The 19,723-nt window shown below is 40.9% G+C and overlaps 1 pseudogene; it reads left to right on the forward strand.

Annotated features, from left to right (window-relative positions):
- LOC118653793 overlaps positions 1–15,977 on the forward strand; it is a 42,373-nt pseudogene extending 26,396 nt beyond the window's left edge.
- The last annotated feature ends 3,746 nt before the right edge of the window (positions 15,978–19,723 follow it).

Raw genomic sequence — 19,723 nt, forward strand, 5'->3', positions numbered from 1 at the left:
CAACAAGGTTGTTAATCTTTCCATGAAAATGGACCACATTCCAAGGTTGACTCCCAGGTCCCAGGTTGACTTCCAGGTCCTGGGAGCTTACAACTCCCAGCCAGGTCAGCATGTCCTTTCTTTAACCAACACATGGCAAGCATGGTTAACAGAGCATGATTACTGTTTTCCATAACCATAGCTAGTCCCTAATATTCTAGTTTTGTCCCTAACATTTCCCCACTGCTGTTTCTATCATCTCATATCTATGAGATTAGTTTTAGATGAAAAAGCCTCATCCTGCTGGACTGCATCTGCTTCTGCCTTGAAAGCAGTTCCCAGGGATGGAGTACACCTAATGCAGGATCATGGGTATATGTTCTATCAACTGAGAATGGTCAGAAAGATTAAAACAGCACATTCCTGCCTGACCGGTTTGGCTCAGTGGATAGAGCTCGGCCTGCGGACTGAAGGGTCCCGGGATCGATTCCAGTCAAGGGCATGTACCTTGGTTGAGGGCACATTGCCCAATGGGGGGTGTGCAGGAGGCAGCTGATCGATGTTTCTAACTCTCTATCCCTCTCCCTTCCTCTCTGTAAAAAAAAATCAATAAAACAGATTTTTTTAAAAAACACACACAAAAAAACAGCACATTCCTTTAAATTCCTCACAACCATGGATACGCTGCAACAGCAAATAATCTATTGCTGTCCGATTTTCTAGAACTGTCTCCCTAGCCTGGCTCAGCTCTTGATTTATCCCATGGATAGTCCTGGAGGTGGCATTCTGGGCTTTTACCATGCTACAAGCCAGCCAGGTCACTTCTACATTAAGGGAGCCTACCATTACCAGCGTAACAAAAATGGTCAAAGCAATGCATGCAGCAGGGCTCCACAGGTGCAGATCCTCATTGCAATCAGGTGCCACAGCCTTGAGAAAGTCTCTTTGGGTTCAAACCCTGTGATGTTTCTGAGGCACATTCTCATCCAAGAACTTCCTATTATCATGGAAAGATTAACAACCTTGTTGGGGAAACAATGGAGTCCCTGGAGACCCACCCTGCCCTTTGCAAACCCACAACCCTGTCATCTGTAACCATTATACCCATACTTTTTCCTTTTGTCCACTTCGCCATGTAAGCTTTGTCCTTCTACCCAATATAAACTTCTGGCTTATGGGGAGTAGGCAGAGCAGATTTTCATGGATGACCTGCTGCTCTCCCATACTGCCTGTATTATTGGAATGAAGGCTTGTATATGCTTTGGCCCTATCTCTGCTTAATTGACTCAAGTAGTGACAGACAGTCCAGACCCATTGGTTGTCCAGTTTCCTTTTCACAACTTACATTTAATCTTTAATCCATTTTGAGTTAAATATTGTGTGTGGTGTAAGTTGGTGGTCTAGTTCAATTTTTTTGCATGTATTTGTCCAATTTTCCCAACACCATTTATTTGAAGAGACTGTCTTTACCCCATGGTATGTTCTTGCTTCCTTTGTCAAATATTAATTGACCATAAAGGTATGGGTTTATTTCTGTGCTCTCTATTCTGTTCCATTGATTTATATGCCTGTTCTTATGCCAACACCATGCTGTTTTGATTACTATGGCCTTGTAGTATTGAAACTTTGTACTTTTTTCTCAAGCTTGCTGAGGCTATTCAGTGTCTTTTGTGGTTCTATGTAAGTTTTTAGAATATTTGTTCTAGATCTCTGAGATATGCCATTGGTCAAATCATCTTTCCAATAACCCTTATGACAATTGTTTCTTCAGAAAAGTATACATTTATTTATTTCTCATCTTTAGGACTATTTTAAAAAGTGTTTTCAGACAATTTAAAGATGAGCATGTCAAAGTTGTACTACAAATTTTGAACAAGGAAAAAGTCAATTCAAAGATGGTCTCTTGGTAAAAAATATATATATATACACATATATATGTATATATATGTGTATATATATACACATATATATGTATATATATGTATATATATATGTATATATATATATACATATATATACATATACATATACATATATATAATTGTTTACCTAAGTACTCCAGCAATAGAAGTTTGGTATAAAGTCACTAGACTCTACTCTGGCAGTCAGCTTGGTAGATTGGTGACTAGAAGTTGAATATATTATGGTACCAATGTTCCAAGCTGCCTCCCCACAGTGATCTCTGTCTCCTAGTTCTCAACCCATGTATGGTCCTCTCCCACATGGCACTAGGATTAGCCTGTGTGACCAATGGAATACAGCAGAAGGAGTGGCATGTCAGGAATGACGTAAGGTTATAAAACTTCCATCACTCTCTTTTTGGATCACTTGATCAGGGGATGGTCCTGTTATTGCCAGGTCACTAGTGAGCGCCTGAAGTCCGCAAATAACGATCTGAATGAGTTTGGAAGTGGATCCTCCAGCTTTGCTTGACTGCAGCCTCAACTAAAAACTTGATTGCTATCTTATGAGAGACCCTGAGCCAGACTCACCCAGCTAAGTCATTCCCCGATTCCTGATCCTCAGAAATGATGTGAATTAATAAATATTTGTTATTTTAAACTGCTATGCTTGGAGAATAATTTTTAATGTGCCAATAGAAACTGATACATATATATTAAATTATTGATTTTTTTCTACAAAAGCTTCTGGAACTCATGAAAGTATAATTTTACCAACTAAAATAAATAGAAGAGGATGAAGATTGGGAGGTTATTAGAATATAACAACATTTAGGACTGTTGTGCATTTTTCTTTGCTGTAATTTAGATGCTTTTTTTTATAAACCTTTATTGTTCAGATTATTACAGATGTTCCTCTTCCCCCGCCATAGCTCCCCTCCACCCAGTTCCCACCCCACCCCCTGCCCTTACCCCCCTCACTGTCCTCATCCATAGGTGTATGAGAATTGTCAGTCCACTCCCTTTCTATGCCCCTGCTTCTATTATATTCACCAGTTTATTCTGTTCATCAGATTTTTTTTATTGACTTAATTTTTAGATTCACTTGTTGATAGATATGTATTTATTGTCACTTTGTTGTTGATAATTTTTATCTTTACCTTTTTCTTCTTCTTCCTCTTCTTAAAGAATACCTTTCAGCATTTCATATAATAACTGGTTTGGTGGTGATGAACTCCTTTAGCTTTTTCTTGTCAGTGAAGCTCTCTATCTGACCTTCAATTCTAAATGTTAGCTTTGATGGGTAGAGTAATCTTGGTTGTAGGTTCTTGGTATTCATCACTTTGAATATTTCTTGCCACTCCCTTCTGGCCTGTATAGTTTCTGTTGAGAAATCAGCTGACAGTCATATGGGTACTCCCGTGTAGGTAACTAACTGTTTTTCTCTTGCTGTTTTTAAGATTCTCTCTTTGTCTTTTGCTCTTGGCATTTTAATTATGATGTGTCTTGGTGTAGTCCTCTTTGGATTCCTTTTGTTTGGGGTTCTCTGCGCTTCCTGGACTTGTAAGTCTATTTTTTTCACCAGGTAGGGGTTTTCTGTAATTATTTCTTTTAATAGGTTTTCAATATCTTGCTCTGTCTCTTCTTCTGGCACCCCTGTAATTCGGATGTTGGTACGTTTGAAATTGTCTTAGAAGCTCCTTACACTATCTTCATATTTTGGATCCTTTTTTCTTTTTGCTTTTCAGGATGGGTGTTTTTTGCTTCCTCATATTTCAAATATTTGACTTGATTCTTGGTACCCTCTAGTCTGCTGTTGAATTTCTGTATATTATTCTTTATTTCAGACAGTGTATGCATAATTTCTGACTGGTCCTTTTCCATTTTTTTTTTTTTTTTTTTTGGCATTCTCACTAAGATCCTTCAAGGTCTCACTAAGATCCTTGAAGGTCTCACTAAGTTCCTCAGAGGTTTGTAGAAGATTTTTGAGTAACCTTATAACTGTAGTTTTGATCCCTATATCCCATAGTTTGCTTTCCTCCATTTCTTTCTTTCATGACATGTTTCTTTATCTCTGCATTTTGGCTGCTTCCCTGTGTTGATAGAGTGGCTTTGTGTGGTAGGTGTCCTATTGGGCCCAGTGGCTCAGCCTCCCCAATCACCGGAGGTGGAGACTTTTGGTGCACCCCTTTGTGGGCTGGGTGCATAGTCTTGTTGTAGTTAATCCTTGATTGCTGCTGGTATCAGTGGGAGGAATTGACCTCCAGGCCAATTGGCTGTGGGGACCAGCTGCAACTACAGTGGGAGAGCTGCTGTGCTGGAGACACCCTTATAGGGCAGGACTTGCTTCAGTGGGGCTTTGGTGCTCACTGAGTTTGCCTCTTGAGTGTGTCACTTATGGATGTGAAGAGTTGTATTCTGGTATGGTCTCACTCTGACCACTGGGTACACTGGCTCTTAGATCTCCAAGGAGGTGCATAATCAACCACTGCCTGAGGCCACCCAGCAGGAGCTACAGAGAGATCTGCAGATTCCTCCTCTTTGTTTTGGGTTTAGAAGTGCCCAGATGAGGCCCCATGGTTCTGGATGATAGCCATTTTGTCTTTTAGTTGTAGTTTTGGTGTGGTTGTGGGAGGAGAACTATGCTGCCATCTTAGTTCTCCTCTGGAATTTAGATACTTGTGCAGGGAAAGGAATAGTAAGACTGCTACAGAAGCAGCATGCATTATATATACACTTTATTGAGTCATCTACTATAGGTGGTTAAGCTGATTTAAACATTTAAGGACTTCTCTTTTTTCTTCCTTCTTTCATTTCATTTAAAAATTAATATTCATGTAGAAACTCATCTAGGACTGACAGTCTGAATTCTAGTTTGCAATGTATAGCAATGAAGAAAACCTACTTTTAATAACACTCAACAATCTTTGGAGACAGGCCTAACACATGTGCTGCAAATGTTTGTTTCCAAGACAATGATGATAATGTGTCAATTTCAAACAGGAATCTGTTAGAATGGAGCTGTGTGCCAGTATTTATTGGAAAACTTGAAACAATCATGAATCAAGCATAATGCTCTCCAGGTCCATTCATGTTGTTGCAAATGGTAAGAGTTCCTTCTTTTGGATTAAAAATGGCAGCAGAGTAGGAGGATGCTGCACGGACATGCTTCCAGGAACAAGCTGGAATTACAACTGAAATATGGAAAGGCTCCCTGAATAATTAATGGAAAACTCACAGGAGAGAACCCTGATACCCAAGGACTGAAGGTAGAGTCTGCAAAGAGACTGGTAGAAGGGGCAGAGGCACGAAAGGGCTGTCTGGGCACCCACAAATGGCAAGTGAAGTCCTGGAGAGATATCTCAGCTATGGGGGGAAGCCACTGAGAACTCTAGGATCTAATCCTGAAGCTGGACTCCCCAGCAGAGAGCACCAACTGCGGATGGTACCCACATAACATTTAGCTGTGAAAAGCAGTGAGGTGCTGTCAGCCAGGGAGTGTCAGCTGAGCCACTGGGCCCTATAGGACACCTAGCAGAGAAAGCCACTCTACCAACACAGGGAAGCATAAAAAATGCAGAGACAAAGAAACAGGTCACAAATGACAGAAATGGAGGAAAGCAAATGACTGGATATAGAGTTCAAAATCATGGTTATAAGGTTTTTCAAGAATTTTCTGGAAACCGCTGATAAATTTAGTGAGACCCTGGAGGATATGAAAAAGGACCAACTAGAAATTAAGCATACACTGACTGAAATAAAAAATAATATACAGAGATCCAACAGCAGACAAGAGGATCCCAAAAATCAAGTCAAAGATTTGAAATACGAAGAAACAAAAAATACCCAACCGGAAAAGAAAAAAGAAAAAAGAATCCAAAAATATGAAGATAGTATAAGGAGCCTCTGGGACAACTTCAAGCGTATCAACATCCAAATTATAGGGGTGCCAGAAGATGAGAGAGGGCAAGATATTGAAAACCTATTTGAAGAAATAATGACAGAAGACTTCCCCTACCTGGTGAAAGAAATAGACTTACAAGTCCAGGAAGTGCAGAGAACCCCAAACAAAAGGAATCCAAAGAGGACCACACCAAGACACATCATAATTAAAATGCCAAGAGCAAAAGACAAAGAGAGAATCTTAAAAGCAGCAAGAGAAAGACAGTCAGTTACCTACAAGGGCGTACCCATACGACTGTCAGCTGATTTCTCAACAGAAACTATGCAGGCCAGAAGAGAGTGGCAAGAAATATTCAAAGTGATGAATAGCAAGAACCTACAACCAAGATTACTTTATCCAGCAAAGCTATCATTCAGAATTGAAGGTCAGATAAGAAAAAGCTAAAGGAGTTCACCACCACCAAACAAGCATTATATGAAATGCTGAAAGGTATTCTTTAAGAAGAGGAAGAAGAAGAAAAAGGTAAAGATAAAAATTATGAACAGCAAATACATATCTATCAACAAGTGAATCTAAAAATCAAGTGAATAAAAAATCTGATGAACAGAAAGAAAAAAAAAGAAAGAAAGTGAAGGGATGGGAAAAAATTTTCCATGCAAATGGAAAAAAAAACAAAGCTGGAGTAGCAATACTCATATCTGACAAAATAGACTTTGAAAGCATCATGCTAAGCGAAATAAGCCAGTCAGAGAAAGATAAATATCATATGATCTCACTCATTTGTGGAATATAATGAACAACATAATCTGATGAACAACCATAGATCCAGAGACAAAAAAATATTTTAGAATATAATAGAAGTAATCCTGTTATTTGCAGGTTTTTAATATTTCCTACAACTTTTGTGATATCATACTATGTTAGTACAGTTTTGGTAATATTATTATACTTAAAATCTTTTTATTCTTAAAATATTAATGTTCATTGAATGTAATATTACTATACATCAGATCATTTTTCTTGAATAATTAATGTTTATTGCATGTAACATTATCATATTTAAAATCATTTTTTCTTGAAATAAAAAGAACTGGAAAAGAAACAATCATGAATCAGTTACCACGAAGATAAGATTTAAAGGAAATTGGCCTGCCCAGCCAGTGTGTCTCAGTGGTTGAGCATCGACCTATGAACCAGAAGGTTATGGCTTAATTCCTGGTCAGCACATGCCCAGGTTGCAGGCTCGATCCCATGTGGGGTGTGCAGGAGACAGCCGATCCAAGATTCTCTCTCATCATTGATGTGTCTAGCTCTATCTCCCTCTTCCTTCCTCTCTAAAATCAATAAACGTGTATTTTTTTAAAAAAGGAAATTGGCCTGACAGAAAAATATTATCTGATACTATTACATATTTTTAAATAGACTAAAATTTTTATTTTGAGTTTGCTTTTTTAAAACAATTAAGTGTATTTTAAAAATCAATTTAATATTCCCCACATCATTAAAGTCTGTTTTATAGAAATCACAACATAAAAACAAAAAAATCTTAAACAACACAGAAGTACAATAACTTTTTGAAACTTAGAAGAACCCCAAGGAATTTGCAAGAGCAAAATCACAAAATCCTGAAATGGAACACAAATATTTTTCAAGCACTAGGAATCAGTGAACCAAATGTTTTCATTTACATATGAGAAACAAAGGAATAATAATGGTAATATTTCATTGAAGGCTCATATATGTCAAGCATATGCACTCACATAAGCATCCATCCCTACTCTTGATCTCCTCAATCTTGGTTTACACCTTTCTTTAAAAAAAAATCACTTTTTTTTAAATTGATTTGAGAGGGAGAAACATCGATTTATTGTTCTACTATTTATGCATTTACTGATTGCTTCTTGTATGTGTCCTGACTGAAGATAGAACCTGCAACCTTGACCTATGGGTATCACACTCTAACCAACTGAGCTACCTGGCCAGGGTGAAAATATCACTTTCTAATATATCACATAACTTACATATTAATTATAGTATAATGTTAGGTTAAGTGATTTACCTACTCTCATGCAGCTCAAGCTGGGATTAGAATCTATATCTATTTGAGCAAATTAATTTAGTCAACAAGTATTTGTGCACCTATCATGCATCACAACATAATTCATCTATAGGCCCAATTGCTCCTTATCTTACAAGGAATATAAAATTTGGGGGGAGGGAGAATGATTCTAAAAACTTTTATTGCCTGAGAGCTTATTGAGAATATGAACACATACTAGTGAACTATTTTATTTCAATACAACTTTTAGTCTATGACTCTCTTTCCTAAGTATACTCAAATGTGTGTGGGGGGAAATATCCCTTGCATAATCAGTTCTTTTACCTAAAAGTGTTGTCACGTTCATAGTTAACTTTATGATTAGGAACTGGAATTCAGGCACAGTAAAGACATGTTTGGTTTGTGACTCATGCTATACAGATTGTGGGTGGCTTGGTGCCTCTGGCAGTTCAGACCTGTAATGACAAACAGTTGCTGGAATAATGATTTTTCCCCCTCACTTGTGAATGCCTTCATCAAATGAATAAGTACACTTAAATAGTCTGTTATGTAGGCTGAATATCACAAAAATAGATTGGGGATTTTGCTGTTAACACACCTTTCCCAGAATTTTCATTAAGTGCTCACATTTAATGAATTACATTTTGATCCCCATTTTCCCCCTATAATTTAATCCCCAAAATCAATTCTATGAAAGGTGCTTGTATATCAAATTGTTAAAAGTACATTTATTTATTTCCTAATTATTTCTTATTTAATTCAGCTAAACTTGGTGAGTTCAGTCTGAGCTTGAGTCATTCATTCCTTTGGTCCCAAAAGATTTATAGAGAATCTAAGAGCACTTCAATAGGCTCTGTCACGCAGTTTAGAGTCTATGAGGGGTGACAGAGAATCACATCAGCAATGATAATCCAGTGCGGTAATGGCACCTAAGGGGGAAACACTGCGTGATCTAAGAACACTGAGAATGGTTGAAGAAGGGCATGAAATGACACTCAGCTAAATGAAGTAGGTCAAGACATCAACAAATGCAAGGAACAGTTTTTCAGGGCAAGACAACAGTTTGTGTAAAGGTGAGTAAAGGAAAGGGAGAATGGTGCATGGGAGGAACAAAGTTCAATATGACTGGAGTGGGGGTGAGGGGGTCATGGCTATAGACAAGACCAGAGAGAAACCCAAAGGTCAAGGGCTAGGACACCTACAGACGTGTGAGCCAGGTTGAAAATTTTACACCTTATCCTAGGGCAGTGATGGCGAACCTATGACACGCGTGTCAGAGGTGACACGCGAACTCATTTTTTTGGTTTATTTTTCTTTGTTAAATGGCATTTAAATATATAAAATAAATATCAAAAATATAAGTCTTTGTTTTACTATGGTTGTAAATATCAAAAAATTTCTATATGTGACACGGCACCAGAGTTAAGTTAGGGCTTTTCAAAATGCTGACACACCGAGCTCAAAAGGTTCGCCATCTCTGTCCTAGGGCAATGAAGAGCCACACAAGTGTGCAAAGCTGATGTGAGATTTTTGGAGAATGAATTGGAGACTGGCATACAAGGCTATGGAGGTTAAAGCAAGAGGAGGAATTGAAGATGGGGTGGGAGTATTATCCAAACTGAGGAGAATAAGTGTGACACTGGAAATGGATTTGAAGAGTCAAATGATTTTGGTAGGAAGATATGGGAACATTTCAGATAGAGAGAACATCTTGAATTCTTTTTTTTTTTAATATATTTTTTTATTGATTAAGATATTACATATGTGTCCTTGTCCCCACGTTACCCTCTACCCCCCACCCCCCCCACCCCCGCTCATGCCCTCACCCCCCCGTTGTCCATGTCCATTGATTAGGCCTATATGCTTGCATATAAGTCCTTTGGTTGATCTTTCCCCCTTACCCCCACCCTCCCCTACCTTCCCTCCAAGTCCCAACAGTCCAATCAATGCCTCTCCGTCTCTGGATCAGTCCTTGTTCATCAGCTTATGTTGTTCATTATATTCCACAAATGAGTGAGATCCTGTGGTATTTATCCGCTCTCAAGTTCCATCCATGCTGTGGCAAATGGTAAGAGTTCCTTTTTCTTCTTCCTCTTCTTAAAGAATACCTTTCAGCATTTCATATAATGCTGGTTTGGTGGTGATGAACTCCTTTAGCTTTTTCTTATCCGTGAAGCTCTTTATCTGACCTTCTATTCTGAATGATAGCTTTGCTGGATAAAGTAATCTTGGTTGCAGGTTCTTGCTATTCATCACTTTGAATATTTCTTGCCACTCTCTTCTGGCCTGCATAGTTTCTGTTGAGAAATCAGCTGACAGTCGTATGGGTACGCCCTTGTAGGTAACTGACTGTCTTTCTCTTGCTGCTTTTAAGATTCTCTCTTTATCTTTTGCTCTTGGCATTTTAATTATGATGTGTCTTGGTGTGGTCCTCCTTGGATTCCTTTTGTTTGGGGTTCTCTGCGCTTCCTGGACTTGTAAGTCCATTTCTTTCACCAGGTAGGGGAAGTTTTCTGTCATTATTTCTTCAAAAAGGTTTTCAATATCTTGCCCTCTCTCTCCTTCTGGTACCCCTATAATTCTGATGTTGGTACGCTTGAAGTTGTCCCAGAGGTTCCTTACACTATCTTCATATTTTTGGAATCTCTTTTCTTTTTTCTTTTTCGGTTGGGTATTTTTTGTTTCTTTGTATTTCAAATCTTTGACTTGATTCTTGGGATCCTCTTGTCTACTGCTGGATCTCTGTAAATTATTCTTTATTTCAGTCAGTGTATGCTTAATTTCTAGTTGGTCCTTTTTCATGTCCTCCATGGTCTCCCTATACTTATTGAGGGATTCATTAAATTTATCGGCAGTTTCCATAAAATTCTTGAAAAACCTTATAACCGTGGCCTTAAACTCTATATCCAATCGTTTGCTTTCCTCCATTTCTGCCATTTGTGACCTGTTTCTTTGTCTCCGCATTTTGGCAGCTTCCCTGTGTTGATAGAGTGGCCCTGTGCGCCAGGTGTCCTGTAGGGCCCAGTAGCTCAGCCTCCCCAGTTACCTGGGGTGGACACTCTTGGTGCACTCTTGGTGCCTTGGTTGTTGTAGAATCACTGGGAGGAATTGACCTCCAGGCCAATTGGCTGTGAGAATCAGCTGTGTCTAAAGTGGGAGAACTTCTGTGCTGAAGACACCCTTCTGGGGCAAGACTTGCTTCAGTGGGGCTTTGGTGCTCACTGAGTCTGCTCCCTGAGTGCGTCCCTTATGGATCTGAGGAGCTGCAGTCTGGATGGACCCCCTCTGACCACTGGGTACAGTGGCTCCTGGATCTAAGGAGGTGCTAATTCAGCCTCTGCCTGAGGCCACACAGCAGGAGCCACGAAGAGGCTCAGCTGTGAAGCAATGCAAGCCGCTGCGGGGCCTTGGGCCTTCTCTTGGAAGTTCCAGGTCTGCCTGGTTCGGCTGCAGTTAGGTACATTCACATGCAAAAGCCTCTGCCGCAGCCTGGGTGGGGCGGGCTCTCAGGGAGTCAGAGGGCGGAGAAAGCAGCCATGGCCGATTCTCCGCCCGGAGTCGCGCATCTCAGTGTTCCGGTAACGGCTGCAAACACCTCTGAGGGAAAGCCGCCCTCAAGTTCGCTCGCTGCCGGACAGACCAGCCTCTCCCCGTACGAGTCCTGGGTCCCCAGAGACTTCCCGGAACCAGAGTTCAGAGCAGTCAGGAGCTTGTGACTCAAAAAGTCAGCCGCGTCCTCAGGTGCTACCCCCTTTCCTCGCGCGCGCGCCGCCGTACCTCTGCACTTCACCTCCGCAGCGCCTCTGGCTCTCAGCGTGCTTTTCTTTCCTTCTAGTTGTGGAATTTACACTCAGCCAGCCTTCCTGTTGTTCTGGATGATGTTTGCTCAGTCCTTTGCGGTAATTTTCAATTGTTGTGTGAGGCGATAATTTCCCGGTGTTTACCTATGCCGCCATCTTAGTTGCTCCTTCTTGAATTCTTTAATTTAAGACTAGTAATTTCCTTTACCAGATAGGAATTAAAAGACTATTGAGATTAAATGGTGATGGAAAAAAAAAAAAAAAGGTAGGAAAACAAAACAAACAAACAAACAAACAAACAAAAGACTGTTGGGATGTGTGGCAAACACTGTTGTCAACATGAAAACATTTGTAACCCTGCTCTCTTTGTCACTTTCTGCTACAGAGCCAGGGAAACCAGATTCTTATTTTCCTGGCTTCTCTTTGATCCAGGAGTAGATATGTGAATATTTTTGCGGCCCAGCCAATACAACGGTATGTAAGAAATGCTTTAATAAAAATTTCGTAAGTTATTTTTTACAGTATCCTACTATACATAATTATGAATAATGAACTACAATGCTCGCTGACTGATTACTATAATCATGTTGCATTCATTTCCCTTATGCGCCTTACGCGCAGGCGCACCATTTCTCTCCACTAATACCAGGAGTGAATAGTTTAGCAGCTGACTGCCACGTCATTACTCTTGGACTGACTTGTTTGGTGTGTGCAATAGGAAATATTTTGCTTTCGGAGAACAAGAAAAACAGGTTTATTTGAGTTACGCTTATTAATTTGTTCAGTTATTCAGTATCTGGTAAGTTAATGTTCAAGAAAAAATAATAATTTTTATTAAAATGTTCTATTGCCCTGAATGATTTGGCTCAGTGGATAGAGCTTTGGCCTGCGAACTGAAGGGTTCCAGGTTCGATTCTGGTCAAGGGCATGTACCTTGGTTGCAGGCACATCCCCAAGAAGGGATGTGCAGGAGGCAGCTGATCGATGTTTCTCTCTCATTGATGTTTCTAACTCTCTATCCCTCTCCCTTCCTCTCTGTAAAAAATCAATAAAATATATTTTAAAAAAATAAAATAAAATGTTCTATTATCTTATGTTAACGATTACTCATTTATTTCAGCCCTTTGTATTCAGCATATCTCCATTGAAATAAACCTAAATTTCTATAAAAATTGAAGCCTTTGGACTGGCCAGCATGGCTCAGTGGTTGAGTGATGACCTATGAACCAGGAGGTTGGGGTTCGATTTAGGTCAGGGCACATGCCCAGGTTGTGGGCTCGATCCCTAGTGGGAATCATGCAGAAGGCAGCCAAACAATGATTCTCTCATCATTGATGTTTCTGTCTCTCTTTCCCTTCCTCTCTGAAATCAATAAAAATATATTTTTAAAAAATTGAAGCTTTTTTTTTTTTGTGGCCCACATAAACTTAAACCTTTATTTGGCCCGTGTTAGACTTTGAGTTTTACATGCTTGATTTACAAGATTGATTACAATGATCCAATTTTGAGTTAAATATATTGTGAAACATGACATTTGCAAAATGGCAGATATATTAAGATAATGTCAACATAAGAATCTTATCTAATAAAGAGGGAATATGCAAATTGACCATCACACCATAACAGCCAAGATGGCTGCACCCAGAGCAGAGGCCGAGTTCCCGTAATGAGCAATCAGCAGGGACCTGAAGCTGCACCCCCTGCCTGGTGGGGCTTGACAGGGGACCTGAGGCCACATCCCCTGCCCGGTGGGGCTTGACAGGGAACCTCAAGGCATGCCCCCACACCGACCCTGGATGGGGGACCTCAGGCCACTCCCCGGGCCCCAGCGCTGGGCCAGGGGACCTGAGACCATGCCACCCCCACACCTGGCAGGGCTTAACAGGGACCTCAAGGCATGCCACCTGCCCCAGCCTGGGCCAGGGGACCTCAGGCTGCGCCCCCCACCTGGCAGGACTTGACAAGGGACCTCAAGCTGCACCGCCTGGCCCAGGCAAGGGGACCTGAAGGCACACCCCCTGGCCCGGGCCAGGGACCTCAGGCTGCACCCCCCACCCGGCAGGGCTTGATGGAGGTGGCACCAACAGGGTCTGGATCTAGCCCAATGGGGGTGGGGCTGGGCAGGTCTGGGTCTCGTGTGATTTCGAAGCACATGTGGGTGGGCAGGGACTTGACTCTGGTTCCCGTGGTGTGCCCCAGACTCTGACAGGATGAAGATTTTCATATACATTTTACTAATTTTCTTTCATCTCTGACACTTCTATTATAAAGGGAAATAGCAATATTAAAATATTTCCTCTAATTAATTCCCTTTTAATGTGCACGAATTTCATGCACCAGGTCACTAGTTATGACAATAAACATGAGATGCCACAAATACAGATGTGGTAAAATTTGAACCTGGATGTGTGAGTTGACTAGTCAATGTATCAAGTACCATCCTGACATTGTGCGTATAGACAACAACAAAATGGTAACAACATAATGTCATGAGGAAGCTGAATAGCAACAAGAGTGGGAGAAAAATGTAAGGTCTGTGTGTTTGAACTCAAGTTTCTAGCTGAGAATACCATGACAATTATAAGAAATGCATAAGTAATGCATCCCTATGCTCACTACAGCATTATTTACAACCGCCAAGATTTGGAAATAGTCCAAGTGTCCATCAATAGATGAGTGGATAAAAAAGCTGTGGTACATTTACACAAAGGAATACTACTCAACCATAAAGAAGGAAATCTGAGTGGGTGTCTCTGCAGAGAGAGGGCAGCCGGACTCCCTGGCCCCGGGCCTCCCAAGGCTGGGGCAAGGGGACCATGTCTGCTCCTGATCTGGTGCCTGCCATTCACTCTCAGGAAGAGCTGCCCATGCAGCTGCACCCAAATAGGAGAGCAAGCAGGCCGCGAAGGAGGAGAGGGCTGCCACCGCCACCAGCATGGGGCGCGGGGAGAGCCGTTGCTGGAGCCCCAGGCAGCCGTGCAGGGAGGACTCTGGCGCTGCACCTGGCGCACAGGGAGCAGGGGTGGGGGTGGGGGGCTCCGAAGAAAAGCTGCTGCCACTGCCTAAGGAGAACCCTTGGATCAAAAAGCCGCCTCAGCACCTGCCCCTACTGGAATCCCTAGAAGCAGAGCTCAGTTCCCCAAAAATTATAAAAGCAGGAAAACTCAAGACCAAGAACCCCAACAAGTGTCAAGAGTGTCATCAACCAAGGAAATAAGAAGCTACAAAATAAAAAAGAAAAAGGGAAATAACAGTGAGAGCAAAGAAACCCGGGAAACAAAACTAGATGGTCCTGGTGAAAATGTCAGTGAGGACGAAGCTCAGTCAAGTAACCAAGGAAGGAAAGGGGACTGATAAGCACCACTCCACCATAAGTACCACTCCACTTAGATGATATAAGACCAGAGAGTCAAGAAAGACCGGGATCGCCCTAACCGGTTTGGCTCAGTGGATAGAACGTCGGCCTGCGGACTGAAGGGTCCCGGGTTCGATATTGGTTGCGGGCACATCCCCAGTAGCAGGTGTGCAGGAGGCAGCGGATTGCTGTTTCTCTCTCATCGATGTCTCTAACTCTCTATCCCTCTCCCTCCCTATCTGTAAAAAATCAATAAAAAATATTAAAAACAAAAACAAAAAAGACCAGGATCTGGGAACAGCTCAAGATGTCAATCTGAAAAAATAAATCATCACATAACAATAGGAGAAACGATACACGAAGTTGGAGGAGTGATAGAGAAAACAGATGATCAAGATGTAGTTTCCAGTGCGAGAAGTGAAGGTGTTAACACCCGAGTTTCCTCAAGAGGCCGAGGGAGAGGTCGAGGACGGGAAGAGGAGGAGGCAGACGAAATGCTCGATGAAAGGTGAAAGGACTGACCAACCATTTCAAACAGAACTTAATACCAATGTGATGTATTACTATGATGATGGTACAGGCACACAGGTATATCCTGTGGAAGAAGCATTGCTCAAAGAGTATATTAAGCGCCAAGTTGAATATTACTTCAGTATAGAAAATTCGGACCGGGACTTCTTTCTTAGGAGCAAGATGGATGAACAAGGTTTCTTGCCTATTTTCCCTGATTGCTGGTTTCCACCATGTTCAGGCTCTCACTACAAACCTTAATCTCATTTTAGAGGCACTTAAAGATAGCACAGAAGTGGAAATTGTAGACAAGAAAATGAGAAAAAAGATAGAACCAGGAAAATGGCCAATTCCAGGCCCTCCTCCAAATGGGGTGCTACAAACAGACTTCTCTCAACTGATTGACTGCCCAGAGTTTGTACCAGGCCAAGCCTTTTATTCACATGCAGTCAGGGTAATGATCTACTGATGCTCTTGGATGTCATTTGATGGGACTATGCAAAGGAATAGGTGACTCACTGAAATGTCATTATAAATATTGCAACAAATCGTGCTGCAGAAATGAAAGCGACCAGAGTTACTTCTTTGCAAGAATGTCTACTCCCAACTCCTGTGGAGGACGTTGTGTCAACACTACAGTGTAGCTATACACCCAGGTGATGATGATGATGAGAGACAGACCAGAGGACTGCTATTGTTTTTATAGGAGCTGCCCATTTGTGTGCAAATAACCTGGGCTGCACGTGCTACTTTTTATTCACAGTGGAAAAGTTAATTTTCATTCTGGAAATATTACAAGATTTGGTCTTTTCCCTTTAGACTTATGTACTTGTGTCCAGATCAATAAAGTAGAAACAGAGAGGCTTGAGTGGCCTTTCCCTGATTGTTAGGTCCTTTGCTATTTAATTTGCCCCTCTTTTATGGTGCACTGTATCTCACATGTCATAATATTTCACATGGAGTTTAAGATTTATTAATGTGGACACTAAGGGATAAGAAATTTAAGAAATGAAAGTATTTTTTTCACTGTTTAAAATTCCTTTTTTTATACACTAGCATGAGGCACCTGCCATCAAAAAAGCACTGATGGACAGTCTCACAGATAATTTTATTTATTGTTTTTTTGATTGCCAGCCCTCTGTGCCTCTAAACCTAGAAAGCAACTTGGGCAAGTGTTTTAAAATTTGAAGAAACATTTTTAAGGTTTTTTAAATAAAGATATGCTGTCTGTATAAGTTAGATTAATATATTGTGTAAATGTGGAGTCCAAGATGACATTTTAACCTGCTCATGAACAAGCATTAGTTGAGTTAGATAAAATAGAAAACACTTCTTCCACAGAGTAGCTAAGATAGGTTAGTCAAGTTGGTGATGCCTGTCCATAAGCGATTTATGCATTATTAATAAAATTATAGGACTAAAAATAAAAAGGAAATCTTACCTTTTGCCATAGCATGGATGGACCTGGAGGACATTGTGCTAAGTGAAATAAGCCAATCAGAGAAAAACAAGTAGCACATTATTTCACTCATATGTGGAATCTCATGAACAAAATAAACTAACAAACAAAATAGAAACAGATTCATCAAGAACAGACTGACAGCTGTCAGAGGGGAGTAGGGTTGCAAGGCTGGGTGGAAAAGGTGAAGGGATTAAGCAAAAAGAAAAAAACTCATATACAGACAAAAATTCATATACCAGAGGGAGAGAGGTGTGTGGTGTAATAGAAGAGGATGTAAGGGAGATAAGAGGTGATGGAAAGGGACTTGATTTGGGGTGGTGAAGGCATAATACAATATACAGTTGCTGTATTACAGAATTGTACACCTGAACCCTATATAATTTTATTAACCAATAAATTCAATTTAAAAAGACATGCATAAGTAAGTAGTAAAAAAGTGGGGGAAATAGGATGAACAAAATCAAGTAAGGAAAGATACAATATAGTGTAAACTCTTTAATGAGAACTTACTGAACAATAAAAAATTATATGTTGTATTTAGAATTTAAATCCTACTTTTCCCCAGAAATGCAATTAAAGTAGTTAGCAAAATATAGCAGGTGATTATCAAAATGGTGAAAATACGCAATACTTTTTATTCCCCGAAATTAGTAATGGCAGTTACTAAAGGTTTAAGTTTTAAAAGGCACATACAAAGCCTTGGTTGGGTAGCTCAGTTGGTTAGAGCAAGCATGTCAAACTCAAAAACTAACACGGACCAAATAAACAAGGGTTAAGTTAATGTGGGCTGCAAAAAAACCCCAAAAGCTTCAATTTTCATAGAAATGTAAGTTTATTTCGATAGAGACATGCTGAATACAAAGGGCTGAAATAAATGAGTAATTGTTAACATAAAATAATAGAACATTTTAATAAAAATTAATATTTTTTCTTGAACATTAACTTACCAGACACTGAATAACTGCACAAATTTATAAATGTAATGTAAATAAATCTTTTTCTTGATTTTCACATGGGTCTCACTCCGTTTCCGGTCGCTGCATCGACTGGAGGCCCGGGTCGGGTTAGCTAACTCAATAAAGGACCTTCTGCTTTTGCATCGGACTGACTCCCTGGCATGGTTTCTTGGGGATCTTGAATTCTGGGCATAACATTTTGGGGGCTCATCTGGGATCCCCAACACCATGAGGGGCCCCCAGTCTGGAGGGCCTGACTGACCACGGTAGGTCTTGTTTTGTTTGTGTCGTGTGTTTTGTTTTGTATCTATCCGGTGTGAGCTCACTTCTGAAATTTGTAAATGCCTGTAAATGCCTGTAATAATGATCTGAGTGGATGCACAGGATCAATAGGCGGGAGGAGCCGGGGGACGCCCCGATCCTCCATCTGAAGGGGTATAGCTTTGCTTCTGCGGAGTCGGAAGGTCTGTAGGAAACCCCTTAATCTGAGACAGGCAGGAGGAGTAGGGGGGCGCCCTGATCCTCCATCTGAAGAGGGGAAATTTTGCTTCCGCGGAGTCGGAAGGTCTGTAGGAACCCCTCAATCTGAGAAAAGGCGGGTCGCTCATGCTGGTTGGCACGCAGCCATCGTCTAGCTTTCGGTTTTTGCTTCCATGGAGTTGGAAGGCTGTACTTTTTTGGGCCCTTTAGTTGTTTGTGTTTCCGTTTTATTTTGTGGACTTGCTGGATTAATAATTTCAAGGAGATTGGGGGAGGCTTTAAAGCTCCCTCAGGAATGGGGAAGTTGTTAGGAATTGAATGGATTGTTTAAACTCTGAATGGATGTCTGGTGAAAGTGTATGAATGTGGAGGGAGGGGGACTGCTCTCACCCCTCCTTTGTGTGGCGGTCGGACGGCCACCTGAGTGAGGGTCTGTGGAAACAGGTCACCCCCTCCCCAAGTATTCTAAAATTAAAATCCTTCTTGTAATTGAAAAGCGTTTACAAATTTATAAATGCATTCGGGATTTCTGTGCACATGTAAAGGGAAAAGGCCAGTTTAAAAACGAGTGCGCATAGTTTTGATCTGGACTTGACTTTTTGCTGTGTACAGAATAAAAACCCAAGACTGTTTTAGCCTTAAAAATGGCGGAGATGAACCTGAGAAAGAAATGCAGGCTGGTTTCCCAAGGCGATTTAAAGTAGCTCTTTTGAAATTTCCCGCCCTGAGGCAAGTACCACCAGGAAGTTGATAGTCAAGCTTACATGTGAATAGCTATGGTTTTGCTTCTTGACTTCCCCAGCAGGAAAATTGTGACCATTTTTAAGTTCAAATCATCGAAAAGTATTGAGATTTATAATATTGAAATGTTGATCTGAGTATGCCTAGTATGAAGTCTAGATGATAGAAGTTAATCTGTTAATTGAAAATGCCTTTGCTTATTAATCTGATTGAGAAGAGAGGATTGATTTTGTGACCTCAACTGAAGATTTTTAATACAAAAACCAGTTTAAACTTAATTGATATTAAGATAATTATAAAAAGTATAAACAGCTAATGAGATTTCTGTTTGTCTACAATATAATGTTGGCCATCTACCTTCTAGGGGTTTTGGTTTGCTCTGTCAGAGAACGGTGGACAGCCACAATGTTGAGCTGCCTGACTTGGCAGCCGCCATGTTGGCCGCATGGCCTGCCGCGCCCCTGGGGGCCGCCATCTTGGAACAGCCCCTCCCTCTGACTTAGCCAATCACAAAAGGAGTGTCTGCTCACTAAGGGAGGATAGAATTTCAGAGGTGGAGTTTTAAGGCGGAGTTTT

This window comes from Myotis myotis, unplaced genomic scaffold (assembly GCF_014108235.1).
Source record: "Myotis myotis isolate mMyoMyo1 unplaced genomic scaffold, mMyoMyo1.p scaffold_m19_p_1, whole genome shotgun sequence".
Classification (NCBI taxonomy): Eukaryota; Metazoa; Chordata; class Mammalia; order Chiroptera; family Vespertilionidae; genus Myotis; species Myotis myotis.